This window comes from Pseudorca crassidens, chromosome 10 (genome assembly GCF_039906515.1).
Source record: "Pseudorca crassidens isolate mPseCra1 chromosome 10, mPseCra1.hap1, whole genome shotgun sequence".
Taxonomy (NCBI): domain Eukaryota; kingdom Metazoa; phylum Chordata; class Mammalia; order Artiodactyla; family Delphinidae; genus Pseudorca; species Pseudorca crassidens.
Genome location: NC_090305.1, coordinates 33040343 through 33060813, shown reverse-complemented (window position 1 = coordinate 33060813; position 20471 = coordinate 33040343). Strand labels below are relative to the sequence as shown.

Sequence of the window (20471 nt, the reverse complement as noted above, 5' to 3'; positions counted from 1 at the left end):
AGTGAGATCTGAGTTTAAATTCTGATTACTAGCTGTGTGACATTGGGCATGATATTTAACCTCTCTGAGCTCAGTCACCTCCAACTAAAAAGTGGAGATAAAGAAAAATATATATTTCTCATGGGATAGTTGTGATGTTAAAGTGACGTGTGGGAAAGTACCAAGTTTTGGGCCGGACCTGTAGTAGATCCTCAACAAGTATTCCTTTCTGCCTTCCAATCACCAGGACCTTTGTCCCTTTGCACTTCCCAGAGCTCAGGGTCAAGAATGGAGCCAGAATTTGCTGTATATATTATGACTTTCTCAGAAAGTACCCTGTAATGATTCTCCTAGGAACAGATCTCTGGCCTTGCTGCAATTCTGGGGGATATTTGGTCAGAATTTACATGTAAGTAGTACTGCAAAAGAAAACCAAAGAATCCTACAAAGTCAGAGCTGGGCAAGCCCTGAGGGATTCTTAAATTCCAGGACAAAAACTGGCTTATATAGTAAAAGGGAAAAATAAGGCTATGTAATGATTTTTTTTTTTTTATACTGACAAGTCATTCAGTTTAAAGAATTGTGTTGTGAGATCATATTATTTCTTTTTCTTTTTTTCTCCCCCCCCCCTTTTTTTCAGTTTCTTTTATGAAATCCTTTTTATCTGTGATAGCTTCAGTTTTGAGAACCATTGATCTAATCTTACCTCCCTTTACAGGTAAGGGAGTGTGAAACATTCGCATGCTATGTAACATTAATGGACTGTGAAGTATTTTCACACACTCTAAGCTGTTACTTGACTGTAGGCTCCGTGAGGGCTGTGGTGTGTCTATTTTTTATACCCCATAATCCCTGCACACAGGCGGATCATGCCTGGCATGGAAGGCTCACAGTAATTATCTTTTGGAGGAATAAGTGAAATACTCAACCCAGGCACTCTAGAATCCTAGTTTGTGATGATATTTATTCTTATTGATGGAGCCAGTAAACTCCTTGTGGGATCCTCTGTCCTCCGTTGCCCAGCAGGGTAGGTGTTCAGTGAATGAGCCCCCAGGTCACACAGAGTTCAGGCATGTCCAGGAAAAGATAATCCAAGAACCTGAAAGATAGCAGGAGCCACGTGGCCCTTCTCTCACATTATCTCATTTAATCTTCATGGTAACCTTGCCAGGAGAGTAATAATTTGAAGCAACACAATTTTAAGATTCTTTAAAAGATACAGCCAAATTTTAATTCCCAAACAGATGTGCATTTTTAATACACGTGGTTGGGGGAATACCTTTTCAACCTCAGTTTTTTTCTTCAGTGTAAGGGGAATAGTGACCCACAAAGTTTTGAGATAGGTTTCTGTAGAAATGGCTCATTTATTGAAATCAAGTGCTTTTAAAATGTCCTGGCAGTTGCAAGTTAGAGAAGAAGCAAAAAAGTATTCCTCTTCAACTTTTCTGCCTAAAAGTTGAAAGCTTCTCTTCTTTAGATAGGATTTCATTATTTTCTACAAAACACCACTTATGTGTGAAATACTATATGTTTTCAAACCACAGGTTCCAACCCAATAAGGACATGAAATCCATTTAGTGGGTGGAAGTCTGCATTTTTTTAAAAAATGACGAAATAGAATAGATTTGTCAGAGTGCATTGTACTGCATAAGCAGGTTTATAGTGTACATATACATTTTACATATACATGACTTGCAGGATAAAAATGTATTTCTTCTTATAGGTTATGGTCAAAAAAGTTTGGAAAAAATGGTTTGGTGATTGCTGCCTTGCACATTATGGTGTTCAAACATGCTCATTGACATGGATAACGCGATGTCTTTGTGTCATTATGATGTGATAAGGATAAGGAAATGTGGATGCACAGTGGGAACCCATTTGTGCTGCAGATACTTTCTCCTCCTTCATTTGTCAGGATAATGAACCTTTGCTTGCAAAAAGTGAAAGATGCCAATTTGTTATTTATTTATTTATTTATTTGTAAAAGATGCCAATTTGGTTGTGGGAACAATGGCACATAAAGTTCAGGGATGTGGCTGTGTACGGGAGCTACAGCATAAGGCACGTGTGGCTCTGACAAGTGTGAGTGCCACTCTCTGAGAGGGATCCAGTGGTCCGTGACCTGTCGTAAGTTGAAATTTGCTGGGGCACAAATCTGAGCACATCCTAGAAAGCCTGTGGCTGGGGAGAGACAGTGATTCAGCTCATGAGTGAGCCACGTCCCCTGCCCTCCATCTGCATTTCAACAGAGCATGAGAGTTTTTCTATTCTTTGTCTTAAGAGCACAATTCTCTTACAGTAATAAAAAGTTTGTTTCTGTGTGAATGACCACGAAGTGAAAGGTGAAGTTTGAGTGAAACTTGGGATCTGAAGATAAGCTGAGAAAGATAGCCTCTTGACAGAAGTGTGATTCCCCGGAGAGCCAAAGCTGCTGCGGGTATTCCGGTGTTCTACAAGTTGGTGATTCCTGGTGCTTTGTGTAGGTAGCTCTAGAGGCTGTCAGGGGTCTATGCAATATGCTTTGCTGCGTTTTTAGAACCTGTGGGGTAAGCATTGATTTGAGGCAATATTCATTTAATATATAGCCTCTGGAAGATAGAAATTTAGAATGTAGAAATCTTCACTTTTGTTTAGAAAGAGGAGAAAACATGTGTATGGGTTTGGGGGGGGTTGTTTTTTTGCTTATTAATTCCGATACTTCTTGATCCATTGCTTTGGGAATGACTATGTGACTTTCTCTGCTATTTTCTTTAGGATTCTGGGTTGTTTGTCTCATGTCTTCCCAGAGCTAGTCCTTCCCACAACTCTGGGAGGGAGAGAAGAATTGGGGACAGGACAAGGATTATCAGTGGACAAATCAGGACCAGATTCTGCTTCTTCCTTCACATGTTGATGCTGACTCTTTTGAAAGAGGGGCAATGAAGTCACTTGTGGGTTGACTCACGTGCCCTTCTTCTAGAACATGTAAATTATATAACTGTGGAGGTCACCCCCATTCCCATTCTCCAGTAGTTGTTGACCTAAAGCTTCCATTCTGTAATGTGCCTGTGAGTCATAATTGCAACTGTAGAAAGAGGGGGAAAGAGAAGAAAAGGGGAGCAGCATGTTAGTTTATCAGGATATGAGAAATAGCGCCTCGCTTTTTATTCAAAAAAAAAAAAGTGAGGCTGAGATTCATTCATTCATTGCTGCACCGTGGGTGTCACGAGGAGTCTGACTCTGCTCTCTCACCTCTGCACATGCAGAGGCTAGGTGGGCACCTCACCTGAACATCATCAGGCCCAGGGGAAACTTGTTCTTGCCACCTAACTGACTGTCATCGATTCAGTGGCCATTTGTTGAGTGCCTGCTACTTCCATCACCTGGATACAGAAAACACTCAATGAATGTTAAAGTGTTGATGCAAGATGCCTTATTTGGCCCTGGGACGAGAAAAAGATAAACATGAAAAAAGCTTAGTCCTCGTCTCCTTGAGGCTCACCATACAGGGATAGACAAGAAGACAACTAATTATAAGTCAGGTCGACTGCAGTATGTGTTATAAAGGAGAGAGGAAATTCTGTGGAAGTACAAAGGGAAGAGGGAGGAGGGGCACAGAGAGGAGTGAGGGAAAGTGAGCAGGCAGGGGAGGTACCCAGAGGAAAGGGATGCTAGCGATGGGAAGAACAGGAGCAGAGCAGCGTGGGTACCAGTTGCATTTGAGGAACTTGGAATAATGCCACGTGGCAAGAAGGAGTCAGGAGGAGTGTCGAGGGGTGTGGTGGAAGATAGGGCTGTTACCTGCAGTCATTCCCAAGGCACCGGGGACCATCAGAGGTTTTGAGCAGAGAGCAAGGCATTGGATTCTTTGTGTTTTAGGAAGAGAAGTTGAAGAGGATGGACTGGAGCAGGGCTAGTGCCATGGGAGGCTACTGTAGTGGGTCATTGGATAAATGACAGGGCTTGACCAAGGGCAGTGGAAATGAAATGGAGGTTACTCCAGAATGATTTGTACTTGAAAACCAATCTATGAATTTATAATGGGCATGAACCTACCCAACCACTCGAATGATTAATTCAGCTGGCCAGAACACAGCTTTCTAAATTGAAGTACATTAATAATCACAGGATTATTTGGTGAAAATGGAGTTAAGGCAAAAGGAGTTGGATGGTCTGAAAGGACCTTTTACTCCATCTGTAGCCATTTTTGCATAGCAGTAATAACACAGCTTAGTCTCTGGCCAGTTGTTGCTCTTCTCTGGAGAGATCCTTGGCCTGCCACAGCAGGAGGAGCCACTCCCCTTGCCAGCACTGGGGAGAAGCTGGCCCGAGGCGTATTCGAGGATCTTTTGGTTTCAAGAAAGGGAACTCAGTCATCAATGAGCAAGTAAAATGGGAAATAATTATAAGGAAGGGGAATCTTCCAACCCTAATACCAGAAAGGCAGCCAGACCTCCTGGGACTTAGAATATCTCAGACAGTTTCCCCTCCCCACTTCCCTCTCTCCACGTCCACTGAGAATCTGCTTTCTTCTTCTTCCAGACACATTGGCCTTTCTGTTCCCATCCGTTTGCATGGGCCCCATTATAACTTCTCCAAAATGGTGGCCTTGACCCCTAGTCTTTCCAGACTTACAGTCTGCTTCTCACAGCTGACCCAGTTTCTGTGTCTCAAGTACTAATACTAGAAGAGAGGATCTCATTTGTCCAAGTTGGGTCAGAGGCCTTTTCCTAATCTAGTCAGGCTGAAAACGTGACATGATAGATTCTTAGAGGAAAAAAAAAAAAGGTAGTCAACCCTGGATAAGTCTAGTATACTGGTATTATTGTTCAGCTTTTCTAGACTTCATGAATAATTCACTGTATTTGTTATCTTTTGCTGTATAGCAAAGTACTCCAAAACCTAGCAGCTTAAATAATAAGCATTTATTATGTTATATACCCAGTTCTGTGAGTCCAGAACCCAGGAACCGCTTAGCTGGGTGTTTCTGCCTCAGAGTCGCTCGTGAGGTTGTAGTCAAGCTGTCCCTTGGGACTGTAATCATTTGAAGGGTGGGCTGGGGGATGATTTGCTTCCATGACAGGGAGAAAGCCTCCTTTCCTCGTTGGCTCTTGGCTATTGGAGACCTCAGTTTCTCGCCATATGGGTGTCTCCATAGCCTGGGTATCCTTAGGACATGGCAGCTGGCTTTCCCCAGGGCGAGTGTTCCAGAAAGAGCACCTAAAATGGAAGTTGCAGCCTTTTATAACCTACCCTCAGAAGTGACAGTCACTTCTGCCCTATTCTGTTGGTCACACAGACCAACCCCGGTACGCTGTGGGAGGGGGATACACAAAGGTGGAGATGCCAGGAGATGAGGTTCTTTGGGAATCTTCTTGAACATTAGTTACCATACTCAATCAACATTTATTTAGTGCCTTCTTGTGTGCCAGGTGCTAAGAATTGAGAGCTATGTGACACAGAGTTTCTGTCCTTGAGGAGCTCACTGTCTGGTGGGGGATACCTTTTATTTATTTATTTATTTATTTATTTATATATTTTTTTGGCGGTACGCGGGCCTCTCACTGTTGTGGCCTCTCCCGTTGCAGAGCACAGGCTCCGGACGCGCAGGCTCAGCGGCCATGGTTCACGGGCCCAGCCGCTCCGCGGCATGTGGGATCTTCCTGGACTGGGGCACGAACCCGTGTCTCCTGCATCGGCAGGCGGACTCTCAACCACTGCGCCACCAGGGAAGCCCGGGGGATACCTTTTAAAAACATCACCATGTGTCTCCTGAGCTATCACACTTATCCTCATGAAATTCACATCTGTTCATAGCAGTCTCTTATTTAATCATCCTCCAATGGATCCCTTTCTTGCCCAGATGTTTTGTTTTCTTAAGTTTCAATCACCACCACAGTAAGAAATAACATTTTATATCACAAACCAGTATATACATAGACACATTTATATTGGGAACAAATTTCACAGAAGAGTTTATACCCTCAGTGCCTGCAATATATTCAAATATTTTCTATTCTAGGCAATTTCATTTTTGTGAAAGCTGGTCACAATCTCATGGATTTCACAACCTATTGCATTGTGACCTGCAGAGTGGAAAGTGGCAGCCTAAAGGGTCATACAGACTCTCTGCCATGAGCAGCAAAGCCCCTCACCATCTACCTGTCTGCAGCTCCCCCCCTCATTCATATTTAATAATGACTCCCCCACATAAAGTTCCTCTACCTGGAGCTCTCTCCTCTCTTTCCGCACATGGTTTGGAGAACTCTTATTCATCCTTTAAAACCCAGCTTTAAAGTGACCCTTCCTCCCCTCTCTCCTTGGAAAGACTTGCCTGCTCCATCCTCTGGCCCCCAGAACATTTCACTGACAATTGGTCCCTCCTCCACTTCCAGCCTGTCCTAGGGCCAGCTCCTCCAAGCCCACAATATATTTTCACTGAATCTCAGTACGTTTAGGAGGACATTGAGCAAATTAGCATCACACAAATGACGATGCTGCAAATGAGCGGTGTGCAGAGTTGGGGGGTGTTGCAGGCAGGTTTCCTGTCGATGGAGCCACGTGCTGCAGAAAAAGAATCCCTCCCCCTGCGAGTCCGCTGTCTCCCCCGCGCATCCCTCACAGGTACAGTTCGCACCGGAACTTGCCGCTTAGGTTCATTGCTGTGGTTCATTTTAGCTGGTCTGGTTTCTTTTTGTTTTTTTGGGTTTTTTTCCCTACTTTTTGCATGTGCTTGGGTCGATGGGGACAGCCTAGTGAGACATGGAGCTTTAGGCAGCACAGGTAGAAAGGCCTCTATATCTGCACCCGCCCTGAGGGAGGGGGGTTTCCTTTCTGAAGTGGTACGGAAGGAGGGTTTTGAGGTTTTTGAATATTTGCTTCTAAGTGTCTTAAGTAAGAGATTTGTTTGCCCACATTTGTACTATCTTAGCAAGCTAGCAACCCGACAGAATATTTTCTGGTTGGTTTTGCCTATACGTGGTTTTTATTTTTGAGGGGAAGAAAAATTTACACCTTGGTTAAATTGTACTGAAGTACAAATGGCTGTTTTTTTAAAATTGCTGTTAACTTAAAGGCTTGAAGCTAATATGATTTCCAGGCTCATGGGAATCACTGATAGACTATGCTGTGAACCATAACCAGAAATGGAAAAAAAAAAAAAATTAGACATGAGCAAAAGCAATTAAATTATTCCTTCTTCAATATTCTCATTTCCGCATTTGTCAACGGCTGGGTAACTGCCCAAGGATATGCTGACTTCCTTGTGGTGCTTGCGTGATGGGGGGAGGGAAGTGGAGTGGGAGACAGACTGTAAACAGATCATTATTGTAGAGTGTGATAAACAGTATAATAGAGTACATATCACATGCATAGGGAAGGGGGTCATTTGTTCACTTTCAGCAGTATTTTTCAAATGAATGTTGCCTCCCTTAGTGGATCATGAAATCCATGATGTAGAAGGCGGCCAACAGCATTTTTTAAAATGAGATGATAGGATGAAATAGATCAAGTTACATCCTCCATAGTAAGTTTAGATATTGTTTTCTGAAACCTTCATTTCAGTTATATATCTATTGCATTGGAATGTGAAATCTATTTCTTGAAGTTGAATCTCAGACGATGTTTTGAAGCCACTGATGTAGGGGTGGAGGAAGTCTTCCCAGAGGAGGTAGCATTTGAACTGGACCTTGCAGAACGGTGGGCTTGCCCCAGAAGAAGAAGGATATTCCAGGCAGAGGGAAAAGGATATGCCCAAATGGAGAAAAGTTTGTTCTTGTTCAGGGATAGGTGTTCTCTGTGATTGGACTGCAGGGTACCAGGAGAGGAGCGGCTAGAGATGCTCCTGGGAAGACAGGTGGAGCTAATGAACCACTTGTAAGTACAAATATCAGGGCCTCAGCTCTCCCCAGAAACTCCATTTTTCTGGTGATGGGTTTGGCCTTGAGAATCTGTATTTCTAATAAGCTTCCCCAGGCAGTGAGGTGCTAATGGAGGTGTGACATGAACAACTCTGGGGTTTCAAAAGGTGATTTGGGGTAGTAATTTAGATAGAAGATTAATTGGAGGGACGTAAATCGGGAGGAAGCAAGAGGTAAAGGCCTGAATTTAGGTGAGGCAGTTAGTGGCGAAAAGGGGCTGGATTTGAGGGAGATTTTGGAGGTGGGTTGCATGGGTTAAGGTAGATGAGAGAATAAGAAGAAATCATACATGATCCTAAAATATGTTGAGAGTACATGTCTTTTGCTCTGATTGCCCATCTCTGAACAACCTCCTTGCTGTCTTAGACCTGACTCAAGTTAATCTAACTCACAAGGGACTGATCAGTATACCCAAACTGCTGGTTGATTAGTATGATTTACAGTGAGGGAGGTGTCTAAACCTTTTTGGGTACAAAAGTACTTGTACCTTTGTTCAGTATCAGAGTACCTGGAAAATGGCCCTAGTAATTAGAAGATTTAGGAAAGAGAGAATTGTATGGTCTGAGGGGTATTTCATGGGAGCTCTACAATTGCCTTATTAACTTTACTATGCTCACGTAATGTGATCGAAGTACTTGTGGAGGTGATACAGTGTCTCTACTCCACTGTTTTTCTTCAGCGTTGAGGATATATCTTGGTGCCTGCTTTGTACCTACTTATTTATTTGTATTCGACTTGTTTTTACAAGTCATCTTTTAGGGGTGGTTCTTTCTTCAGATGTCTTACCTCTTACTTTCATTTTCAGAAAGGACACTGACATTTATTTATTGAGCAAGCCCCTTTGCATGCGTATCCTATCTTGAAGGCTGACTTTCTCACCAAATTCTGAGCTTATGAGACCTCTCTTCCACTGCCTCTACAACCCGTCATCCTCCTGGGTGTGGTGGAGTGGAAGGGACGCTCTGTTGAGGAGATGTTGGGAGTTCTGGCATCACAGGGGCCTGGGAGCTGGTGAGAGGCACCTCCAAGGCATGTGTGTGGCATCCTCCTAACCTGATGACTATCCTCCCCCTCACATACTCTGTGGGGAAACAGGCTGGATGTGTAAGACAGCAAGGCCAGTGGGAGTGCCGATGCCTCTATTTTTTTAAACAGTTCTGCTATATTCCTTATCCTTGTACTAGAAGCTTGTAGGAGTTCAGATTTTTTTTTTTAAAGTCTGTCAAGGAAAATAACCAGCTTGAAATGTGTCAGGACTAGAATAGCCTTAGTCTCTACAAAGATGATTTAAAGTGTTTATACTCATGTATTGAATAAAATAATAATGTAGGCAAGTTATTGAAAACATTTGTAATTACTCCAGTAATTTGCTTGTTTACCATTGCTTTGAAAACAGTTCCACGTTACTTCTTTTATTTTTTTAATTTAATTTATTTTTGGCTGTGTTGGGTCTTCGTTGCTGTGCGTGGGCTTTCTCTGTTTGCGGCAAGTGGGGGCTACTCTTCGTTGCGGTGCACGGGCTTCTCATCGCGGTGGCTTCTCTTGTTGCAGAGCATGGGCTCTAGGCATGCGGGCTTCAGTAGTTGTGGCACACGGACTCAGTAGTTGTGGCTTGTGGGCTCTAGAGTGCAGGCTCAGTATGTGTGGCACACGGGCTTAGTTGCTCCACGGCATGTGGGATCTTCCCAGACCAGGGCTCGAACCTGTGTCCCCTGCACTGGCAGGCAGATTCTTAACCACTGAGCCACCAGGGAAGTCCCCACTTACTTCTAATAATACTATTAACAACCACAACAGTAATGGCAACTAATATTGAACGTTTACTGTATACCAGGCACTAAAACAAGGGTTTTGCATCCTAATATCATTGAACTCTCCCTGCTACTGACCCGAGATATACATATTGTCACCTTCACTATACATATGAGTAAACTGAGGTGAGAGAAGTTAAAAAAAAAATAGGCCAAGTTTACATGGCTAAAAAGTGGCAATGATAAAGGTCTACTTGATGAGAGAGGAAGAGAGAGAGAGGGAGAGGAAAAACTTCTAAACCGTTAGGCGATACTGCCTGTGATCAACTGGGCAATGGTTTTATGTGGTTCAGGGAGACTTACTGTATTACCCTCTTAATATATAGGTATCTAGGTAGAAATACACTGATTTCTTGTATTCTTTTTTTTAAATAAATTTATTTATTTATTTTTTTGGCTGTGTTGGGTCCTCGTTGCTGCACAAAGGCTTTCTCTAGTTGCGGCGAGCAGGGGCTACTCTTTGTTGCGGTGCACAGGCTTCTCATTGCAGTGGCTTCTCTTGTTGTAGAGCACGGGCTCTAGGCACACGGACTTCAGTAGTTGTGGTATATGGGCTCAGTAGTTGTGGCTCGCAGGCTCTAGAGCGCAGGCTCAGTAGTTGTGGCACACGAGCTTAGTTGCTCTGCAGCATATGGGATCTTCCAGGACCAGGGCTCGAACCCGTGTCCCCTGCATTGGCAGGCAGATTTTTTTTTTTTAATAAATTTATTTATTTGTTTTATTTTTGGCTGTGTTGGGTCTTCGTTGCTGCGCGCGGACTTTCTCTAGTTGCAGCGAGTGGGGGCTGCTCTTCGTTGTGGTGCACGGGCTTCTCATTGTCGTGGCTTCTCTTGTTGCAGAGCACAGGCTCTAGGCGCACGGGCTTCAGTAGTTGTGGCGTGTGGGCTCAGTAGTTGTGGCTTAGCTGCTCCGAGGCATGTGGGATCTTCCCGGGCCAGGGATCGAACCTGTGTCCCCTGAATTGGCAGGCGGATTCTTAACCACTGAGCCATCAGGGAAGTCCCTGATTTCTTATATTTTTATACATCTTGTGGATTGGGCCTGTTTTTCTTTTATCCCACAAGTACTGATTGAGAGCTAGCTGTATACAAAGTACTCTGCTAGGCCCTTAGAAAATAAAAAGCCTTTGCGGAGCTCCCTATCCTGGACAGAACATGAGAGAGATATGTTAGGTGGAATCATGTGAGATTGCCATTGGAAATTTACATGGGAAGACTTCACATGGTTCAACTCGACACATAACTAAAATGAGGCGATAGAAGATTAGCTGAATATACTGACCTCTCGTTATGTTTCAGGCACCATGCTAAACATTTTATGTGCGCTAGTTCCCGAATCCTTAAAATAACTCTCAGATGTGAGTACTATAATTATCCCGGTTTTATAGATGAGGAAGTTGAAGCTCTGTGGGGTGAAGTGACTTGCCCAGAGCCACACACCTGGTATGTGACAAAGGTGGAATTTGAACTGTAGTCAGTCTCAGTACACAGCCAGTGCCCTTAAGTCTCAGAATATAAGTACCTCAAGAGGTACAAATAAAAGTAACTACCTTATTTATGCACGTTGAGAACTTTTAATTTTTTATGTCACAAACACTGTATAGAGCACTTACTAACTTATCAGGTATATTTCAGATTTCTGTTATCTGGTCACATCTGGACACATCTGGTCATGCATATCACCACTTAATCTCCAGCATTTGCATTCTCCCCCTCTGAGAACAGCCAACCAACCAAGGGGAACATTTGGAGGAAGAACACAGAAAAAGAGGAACATTTCCACTTTTACTTGTTATGTGGACATTGGACCTTTTTATTTAGAGGCCCAAACACATGCTAGAATGTATCAATTATGATTACAACTTTTTTTTTTCTCCTGTGTCCAGTTGCCCTTCTTTCTAGGTCACATACACAGACGAGCATCATAGGAGTGAACATTTAATTGTACATAATTAAATTGTAGGCAATACAATTAAAGTCTTTTGCATATAGTCAAGCCATTTTAAGAACTTTCCTCTTTAGAAGTTTCCTAATCTTACATTCAGATACCAAAATCCTGTCTATATAAATCATAACTTAAAATTTTATGTACGAAGGGATATCCCGTTTTTAAAATGTTACATTTTTTTATTTGCAGGCAAAAAAATTTAAGAAGTTGTTTTTTATTATTAAATGATATCGATTTTCATGTTACCTGGTGAATCTGAGATTCTCCCCACTGCTGTCCCAATATTTTTTGACCCCCCCCTGAAATATTTTAAATTACCTTTGACAACTGGCATTCTCAAAGTAGGTCTTCCCCAATTGGAGGGTGGTCCCCTCTGCCTATACCACACCACTGAACTTGGTTTATATTGAAACATCAAGGACTGCTTGTTCCTAGGATCCTTTTTGGGCCTTGAAGAGAGGGTGAGTTGAGGAATCAACCATGCCTGGGTTCCCCCAGCCCTTATTAGACTGATGACCTCAGGCAAATTACAGAGACCACTGGGAGACTCATCTGCAAAAATCTGGATAATTAAACATTATTCTATCGGTTTGTGTTAAGGTTCATGCAATAATGTATAAGATAAGAATAAAGTATGTAGAATAATGCCTGGCAGCAGTTAGTAGGCCCTCAATAAGTGTTAGTGCTCTTATATTTGGGCATTCATGAAAAAGCCTGCCATGCCCTATCCTCTTCCTGAATTCACCTCTTTGTTAGGTGATCTCTTAAAAGTCAGATTTGTGTTTCTTAGGGGTCTTGGCCTACTTGGGAGAACAGCTTTCTGAAATCCATTAATATTTCATTGGAGCTGTGGAGCAACAGCTGTAAAACTTGCTTGGTGGGCCCTAATTGCAATGAATAATCTATGGACTCTTTTGAAATGTAATTCTTCAAAATGTGTATTATAATTAAAATCCAGCCAATCCAAAGGCACTTTAAAACAGGTTTTAAAATTTCCCAAGCCAATTAGAAAACTGGTTGGTCCAACTGTCAAGTGTAGAGAAATATGCAAATTTATGCAAAGACTACTGTTCCAGGAAGACCTTGGCTGAATGTGAACACAGCACACATCTAAGAAAACACCTCCATGATACTATGTGATACTAAATCACTGACTGTATTTATTGAGGTAGGTCTAAATACAAAGCACACATTGTGAGTGACAGAGTGGCAGTTACTAGAACAAGATATGTTTTGTTTTTTAAGAAGATCTTCTATCTTAAATATGACAACATTGTATGCCAACCTTGACATACTTACCTTGTGCAATAAAATAGCATAGTTACAGTATCCTTCTAAAAGCAAACAAGGTGTGCTACCATTATGTTTTTTAATGCTAAGGGGATATTATTATATTAGAAACTAACGAATTCTACTTAAGTAATTTAAATCTAGGGATAATTGTATTTAGAACTCAACAAATATCTGGGGGATATGGGTTTGAGATTTCCTGTTTATCAGCAGGACGCCATTGCTATATGCATTACAAACTAATTTAAAATAATTTTAGAGGGCTTCCCTGGTGGCGCAGTGGTTGAGGGTCCGCCTGCTCGATGCAGGGGACACGGGTTCGTGCCCCGGTCCGGGAAGATCCCACATGCCGCGGAGCGGCTGGGCCCGTGAGCCATGGCCGCTGAGCCTGCGTGTCCGGAGCCTATGCTCCGCAACGGGAGAGGCCACAACAGTGAGAGGCCCGCGTACCGCAAAATTAATAAATAAATAAATAAATAAAAATAATTTTAGAGTTTTTCTGGTGCTTACGTATGTATTTTTTAAAATCTGAATCACATTTTTGTTCACTTTATCTTTTACCTTGATGTTTATTTAAAATAAAAGGCAACAAAACCCCCACTATATTTTTGTGGGCATTTACAGGAAAAGTAAATGTAATTAACCTAAACCACAAAGGCACCCACTCCCAATCCACAGTCATAATTAACATTTATTTAAATGCTCTGGATGCTGGATGGTTTATGGAAACGTCTCAGTTTGAGATTTGATATTAAAAATGGGTGGTAATTATACTTGGACTACAGAATGTTAAAAGGTTGGGTAGCTCTCTCTTTCTCTTTTTTAACCTATTCTATTTCACTGGATGTTTGGGAAGCTCTCTTTTTAAGACTGGGGATCACGTCATGAAAATTCTACAAATGTGGCCGTACAATTATCTGCAATAAAGAGAAAGCAGTGGGAACTGGATGTTTTGAGAGTGACTTACTTAGCTCCTCACCTTCATCTTGGCTGCTAAAGTTTTTTTGTTGTTGTTTTTGTTTTAATGTTAATATACAGGTTTACAGATAAGGTTTCACTGCATTTTGGAATGGAAAGAGGGTGTTGCAAAGGAAAGCTTAGACTTAAAAGTTGGAATGAATTAGTTATTTGCCAAATAACTAAGTTAAAAGTTATGTTTTCGTTTTTTTGTGTTTTTTTTTTTAAAGCATATGCAAAAAGTATGTACTGGGACATGTTCCAGTTAGAGTTCTAAACAAATATTGTTTTTTGTTTTTAAAACCCCCCCCATCGGCGTCCCCCCCCCAGCTAAAACTGGTGTGTGTGTGTGTGTGTGTGTGTGTGTGTGTGCGCGCGCGTAGGGCGCCTGCGGAGAATAGCACGCATCTTGTAGATCTTCAAAAAAAAAAAAAAAGCCAATAACCCTGTTTCTTGACTAAACCACGGCATTTCTTGAAGTTAAAAAGAATCCCAAAGGAAACAGGAATTATCAGCTTTGGAGCTTGATTTTTCTAAAAAAAAAAAAAAAAAAAAAAAATTTAATTGAAAAAATCCTAATCTTCACATTTTTTGCTAGGCGAGAACCGAAGTTTGGAGGTAGACGAGCAGGCGAGCGGTTTGCCCGGGCGCAGAGCATGAAGGCCGGGCGGGCGCGGGGAGCGGGCGCCCGCCGCCCGGCGCGGGGGTGAGCAAGAGAGAGAGCGGAGCGCGTGTGGCCGGCGCCGCTCGGCCGGGAGCTCCCGCGCCCGCGCCCCGCGCCCCGCGCCCGCCGCCGCCGCCGCCGCCCCTGGTGCGATGGCGCAGAAACCCCGTTGACAAGGCACTGCTTTTTCATGACGGTGAGTTTCCCTTTGAGTGTATTATAATTTTGTGATAAAAATTTCAAGGAGAAAAAAAAAAACACACACAACCTCCTTCCTCTGCCTCTTTCCTTCGGGGAGGGGAAAAGCGAGGGGGGGAGCTGGAGATATATCTCCAGACAGAAAAGAAAGAGGAGCAAATTAAACACCGAGTTGCCAAAACCAGGATATTAGGTTTCAGCCCAGAGAGCTATTGGCTAAGGCTGTGTTTTTTTTTTGGGGGGGGGTGGGTTTGTGGGTGGGTGATGGTGGTGGTGGGTGGATGTTTAATGGACACGGAGAAAAGGGGAATCGAGTGTTTATGCCTTTCCCAGCGATGCCCGGGCCCTGGGAAGACCAAGTTCAGTGTCTCGGGCGAGGGCGCGGGCGGGCAGGGGGCGGCGGGGCCGGGATGGGGGCGCCTAGGCGGGGTGGGGGCCCCGGCGCCTTTTTTTTTTTTTTTTCTTTTCCGCGGATGCAAATTTCTGGAGCGGGGAGAGGGAGAGCCTGGGAAGGGGGATGGCGTGGCTGTTGGTGGTGGGGAGGAGAGGGGAGGGAAGCCGTTTAATGACTCATTGATTGAGCCGGTTTAAAATTAGTTGTGTGTGCGAGTGCGAGTGTTTTCCGCCCCCCCCCCACCCCCCGGAGCCGCCGGGAGCCGGGAAGGAGGGAGCGGGGCTCGGCGAGGGGAGGACGGCGCGGCGGGGCCGTGAGCAGGGGCAGGGAGGGCCAGGAGTGACGGCGAGCGAGGAAGAAAAATAAGCTTTTCCAATCTCCTCCCCTCGGTTTTCCCCCCCTCGTTTCTTCTCTCTCTCGGAAGCTCTTGGGTGTGAATCGCATTTTCTTTCTTCTCGGCAAAATGGACCCCGCGTCTCGAGAGGGGGAGGGGAGCGGGTGGGAGGGAGGCGGCGGCTGCACGGGGTTTATTTTTCATTCTGGCTTCCTCCTTCCCGCTGCTTGTGCGGGCGGCCGCGGCTGGGAGAGCTCGGGGCCGGTCAGCCTCCCCGGCCCGGTTCTCGGAGCGCGCCTGCCGGCAGGACTGGCCCTTCCCCGTCGCTTCGCTGCCTGGGTCCAAAGCACCGCAGACGACCCGCGGCCTGGCCCGGACGAGCCCTTGTGCCGCGCGGAGGACCCTCGGCCCAGCCAGGCGCCTCCTGCGGGGCCTGTGCGGCCGGTCCGAAGACACGAGAGGCTCGGTGGCACTCTTTTGGCCGAGAGTGCGCGGGCCCGACGCGGCTCGCGCCCCGGATCGTCCCGGACGCAGGATCTTGCGGGGGTTGTGCGGGTCGGGGTGGGGGGGTGGTAGCTGGAAGGCGCTAAGATGGCGCTGGGCCTGGCCTGTCGCCAGGGCTGGTGGCGCAGTTGATCCGCGGGCGCCATCTTACCTGGCGGCGCGGGCGGCGCCCTTCGGGGACGCTTTGCCGACCCCAGCGCTGGGCGGTCCGGGGCGTGGGGGCTACGCTCCGGGGGCCGAAATCTGTACTTGGGCCCGGGGCCGAGTAGCCTGGTCCTTCCCAGTGCCCCCAGACCCGAAAGGCGAGGCAGCCGGCTCGGAGCGGGAAGGGGCTGGGGCCGGCGGCATCTTGTTCCTTCTACCACTTGCGTTGAGGAAGGAAGTGGGCCGAGGGTCGGGCCTTGCAGCCGAGGGGTTCCCTCCCTGAACCCGCAGCCCCCTCCGCCCCCGCCCCAGTCAAAATTGGAGGTGAGGGCTTCCCGTCGTCTTCCTACGGCTTGAACCTGGACGGCTTTGCTTTCCCTGGCCCGGCTTCGGGCAGGGCATGGAGGCTTTTCGTTCATCCTCTTCCACTTCATTTTGAGAGTAAAGTCGAGCCAGGTTACAAAATTGCAGAAAAAAGAGTCGAGGACAGTGTCTGCCTGCCTTCTAGTAGCGTGGTTCTGTATAGGTACCCTATGTTAGTTTTTTTAGTTGGTTGTCTTATCACAACCCTGGAGAGACTTTCCTCTAGTTGTCAAATTGTGGGAAGCTGATGGGTTCCAGTGACTTGAAACTTCTTTTTGGCTTTCATATCCCCTATTCCAAATGGTAGTAAATTACGATAGTTTCTTAGAACTCTGATCTGAAAAATTAAACTCGCCTTGAAACACCCCGGAGACTTTTTTCCTTTTCCTTTCTAAAAACAAAAACAAAACAAACAAAAAAGCACTGTGTTTTGGTTCATCTCTTTCTGATCATACAAGACTTCTCAGTTCCCCCACTCATTAAAGTGTTTCCTTAGAAGCATTCATATAAGTATTTATCTGTCCTGTAGTAGCTGTTTATCAAAGTGTGTGTGGGTTTTAACTTTGTTTTCAATTGTTACTGAAAAGATTATTGGGAGGAGGAAAAACATCGGTAAAGCTCTGATCTCTCTAGGAGCCCACAAGGATGGAAAGTAAATAGTTAATTTCTGGTGGATAAAAGTAACATAGTGGCACTATTAGGTGTGTGCTTGTGTTTACAAATACTATAGTGGATGTTTTAGGCCCTATAAGACCTACCATGTGTTGAACACTGTTGTATGCCAGGAATTGTATATATTTACCAGGGGAGGAACTAAAAATGTTTGCCAAGATATTCGAATTGTTCAAGGTCTCGGAAGTTTTAAGTGGTAGAATTGACAGTGGATCCCAAAAGCCATGTTCCTGGCTCTGTATCTGTGGTTTCCAAATCTGAGCATCAGAATCAACTGGGGAGATGTTTTAAAATACAAATTTGTAACATCCATTTGTCAGGGACAGTTGAGGTTTCTTCAAAAGGTCTAATGTGTTAGGCAGTCTCAGTTTTAAGATTCCTGCTTTCAACTTCTCAATGCCCCTAACTCCCTCCAGTTTTGAAATTCTGGCTCATCCAGGATCCCCTGAATATGTAGGATTCTGTGTTATTCCAAAGCTCTCCAGGTGATTCCATTGTGACACAGATACACATTCAAAACATCGCTGTACTACACTATGGACCGTGCTGCTGGCTCTCTTGAATTGGAACATGAGACGAGGTCTATATCATTTTGAGTTTCAGCACAGTTTTTTTCTGTTTTTTTGTTTTTGCGGTACGCGGGCCTCTCGCTGTTGTGGCCTCTCCCGTGGCGGAGCACAGGCTCCGGACGCGCAGGCTCAGCGGCCATGGCTCACGGGCCCAGCCGCTCCGCGGCATGTGGGATGTGGGATCTTCCTGGACCGGGGCACGAACCCGTGTCCCCTGCATCGGCAGGCGGACTCTCAACCACTGCGCCACCAGGGAAGCCCTCAGCACAGTTTTATTGCTCACATTATTTTTATTTTTCTCCTCCGCCATTTATCAAATCTTTGAAATGATTTTCTTACAGAAAGAAAACTTAAGTATTGCAAGCCTTTAAAATCTTAGCATATATTTTAAAGTAGATAATTTCATTCTATTACAAGTTACATAACATACTGGCTTCTAGGTCTAGCCGGGCCATCTAGTTTAGTCAAGACAGCTATGCAACAAAAATATTGATAGAATTGAATCTAGGGTTGATACAGAATTTAGGAATAGGGTAGGAAATACCCTGAAATAAAAACCTAGAGATAAATCCTTGAAAGGAAGGGTTCTTTCTGATTTTGAATTGGGAAGGTATTTTTTGGGGGTTTTGGGAAGTAGGATGGGAAAGTTATTCTAAACATGAGACTTGATAAGAACAGAGTATGCATTAAAGAAACAGAAGGTCAGGAAGAAACATCCAGAGCAGGTAATGAATAGCCAACCAGACCAAAATGAGAACCGAGTCAGTGAGGAAATCATTAACTTCTCTGGAGCAAGGACTATGTGTTTTAGTTATTTTGTGCTTTTCTTTCCTTATTCTAAAATTCTAAGATTTTCTTTATTCTAAAGTGTTTAGTGATTGCTAGGGGGAATGGTTGGAAACTTTGATTTTTGATGCAGATGTCAAAATTATATTATCTTTGTGTATATCCACGTTCCTCTGTCCTTCTACATTTTGAAAAGTTTTATAAGGGGCAAACTGTTGGATACCTGTGTGCAGTCTGTGTCCAGTCTAGACTAGTGAGTGGGTGGAGTCCTAGTATTTGTGTCATGTGGTTTTTCTCCCCTTGTTTTTCATGGTAAATGCCAGAGTAATTATTTTCTTTGACTAAAATCCAATAAAGCTTGAAAGGAGGGGAAATCTAAAATAAACCTGCTCAGAGGGAAAGAGTAGCTTCTTTATTTTAAAGTAGCCTTTAGTGAAATTCAAGACAGACAAGATCTCTGCCCTCATGGACTTTATAGTATAGTGGGAAAAACAGGAAATAAGTAAACACAAACAAGATAATTACAGGTTAAGAAAATTTATAAGAAGTTAATAAGCTGTTGGGTCTAAAAGAGTGTGTTGTAGGGAATGGCTGTTTTGGCTAGTAAGAGTCAAGGAGTGTCCCTTTTGAAAAGGTGACATTTGAGCTGAGACTTGACACATGAGCATGTGCTAGCCATGTGAAAAGCTGGGGAGACATTCTTGGCCTGGGAACAAGTGCAAAGACCTTTAGGCCCAGAGGGTGCGGGTGTTAGAAAAGAGAAAAGCAGGAGGAGAATGCAGTGACCTAGAGAGAGAGAGTGCAGGGCCTCTTTTATTAGGGCTTGTGGGAGTTTTGAGATTTTAATGAAAATGAGAAGCTATTGTAGGACTTTAATTAGGACAGTGATATGTTTTTGTTTTTAAATATCACTGGCTGCTCTGTGGTGCAAGAGAGGAAGCAGAGAGGGCAGTTAGGGGACTATTGCAATGGTCAGCTCAAGGCTGATAGTATCTTAGACAAGTACAGTGGCAGTGGAGATGGAGCAGAGTAGATGGTGGGTTTCAGATATGTTTTGGAGGTTGAATCAGGAGTATTTTCTTCATGGGTTGGCTGTGGAGAGAGAAGGAGGAAGCAAGGATGCCTTCAGATTCCTGGCCTAAGCTTTGGTGGCTGGTGGTGCCAATTGCTTGTAGAGAAGACTAGGAGAGGGAGAGGTGTGAGGGGTGGGTTCTATGTAGAACCTTTTAGGGTTTTGAAAAACTTGTGAGACATCCAAGTGGAAAGTCGAGTAGGCAGTGAATATTCAAGTTGAGCTGAGTGGAGTGGACATAAATTTTGGGAGTCACTATCATAGAGATAGTATGTCGTGGAACTGGTTGAGATCATTTGTGATCATGGAAGACTTAAGATCAAGCCCTTAAAGTTCCAGTGTGTAAAGGTTGGGTAAAGTAGACCGAGAAGGTTAAGCATTAAAGCAGGAGAGCGAATTATCCCTTTCAAGAAAAGAAGGACTGGTCTGCTCTGCCAAATACTGTTGAGAAGTTAAACAGTGAGGATAGAGAAATTCCACTTGGATTTGGCTCTCTTGACAAGTAGTTTCAGTGGCACATGAGGATGGAAGCCAGGTTGGAATGCATTGAGAGAATGGGAGTGAAGTGAATGTAAACTGCTTGTTGGGGAAGTTTTCCCGTAAAGCGAGGACAAACTGCGCAGCAGTGGTTGGAGAGGTGTGATCAAGGAAGCGCATTTTAAGAAATGATGGGAAATAGAAGAGCATTTTCAAGTAGGCTAGCGAGAATATCTAATAGGGAGAGACTAATGCAGAAGAGAAATAGGACTACCAAAGGAGCAAAATTCTTTCTTTCTTTATTTATTTGTTGGCCTCGCTGTGCGGCTTGTGGGATCTTAGTTCCCCAACCAGGGGTTGAACCCAGGCCCCAGCAGTGAAAACGCCGAGTCCTAACCACTGGACCACCAGG

At 44.3% G+C, this 20471-nt stretch overlaps 1 protein-coding gene across 5 annotated transcripts in view; it reads left to right on the top strand.

Annotated features, from left to right (window-relative positions):
* Positions 1-20471, top strand: part of BICRAL (BICRA like chromatin remodeling complex associated protein) — a 105273-nt gene that overhangs the window by 8722 nt on the left and 76080 nt on the right. The window contains exon 2 of one of the 5 annotated variants that reach the window (XM_067752948.1): positions 14481-14742. The exons of 2 other annotated variants lie outside the window; for them this stretch is intronic. The gene's annotated coding sequence lies outside the window, so the exon portion shown is untranslated. Of the gene's footprint in view, positions 1-14246; positions 14743-20471 lie in introns of those variants that run through there. 2 more of the 5 variants (XM_067752947.1, XM_067752951.1) reach the window with 2 other exon arrangements.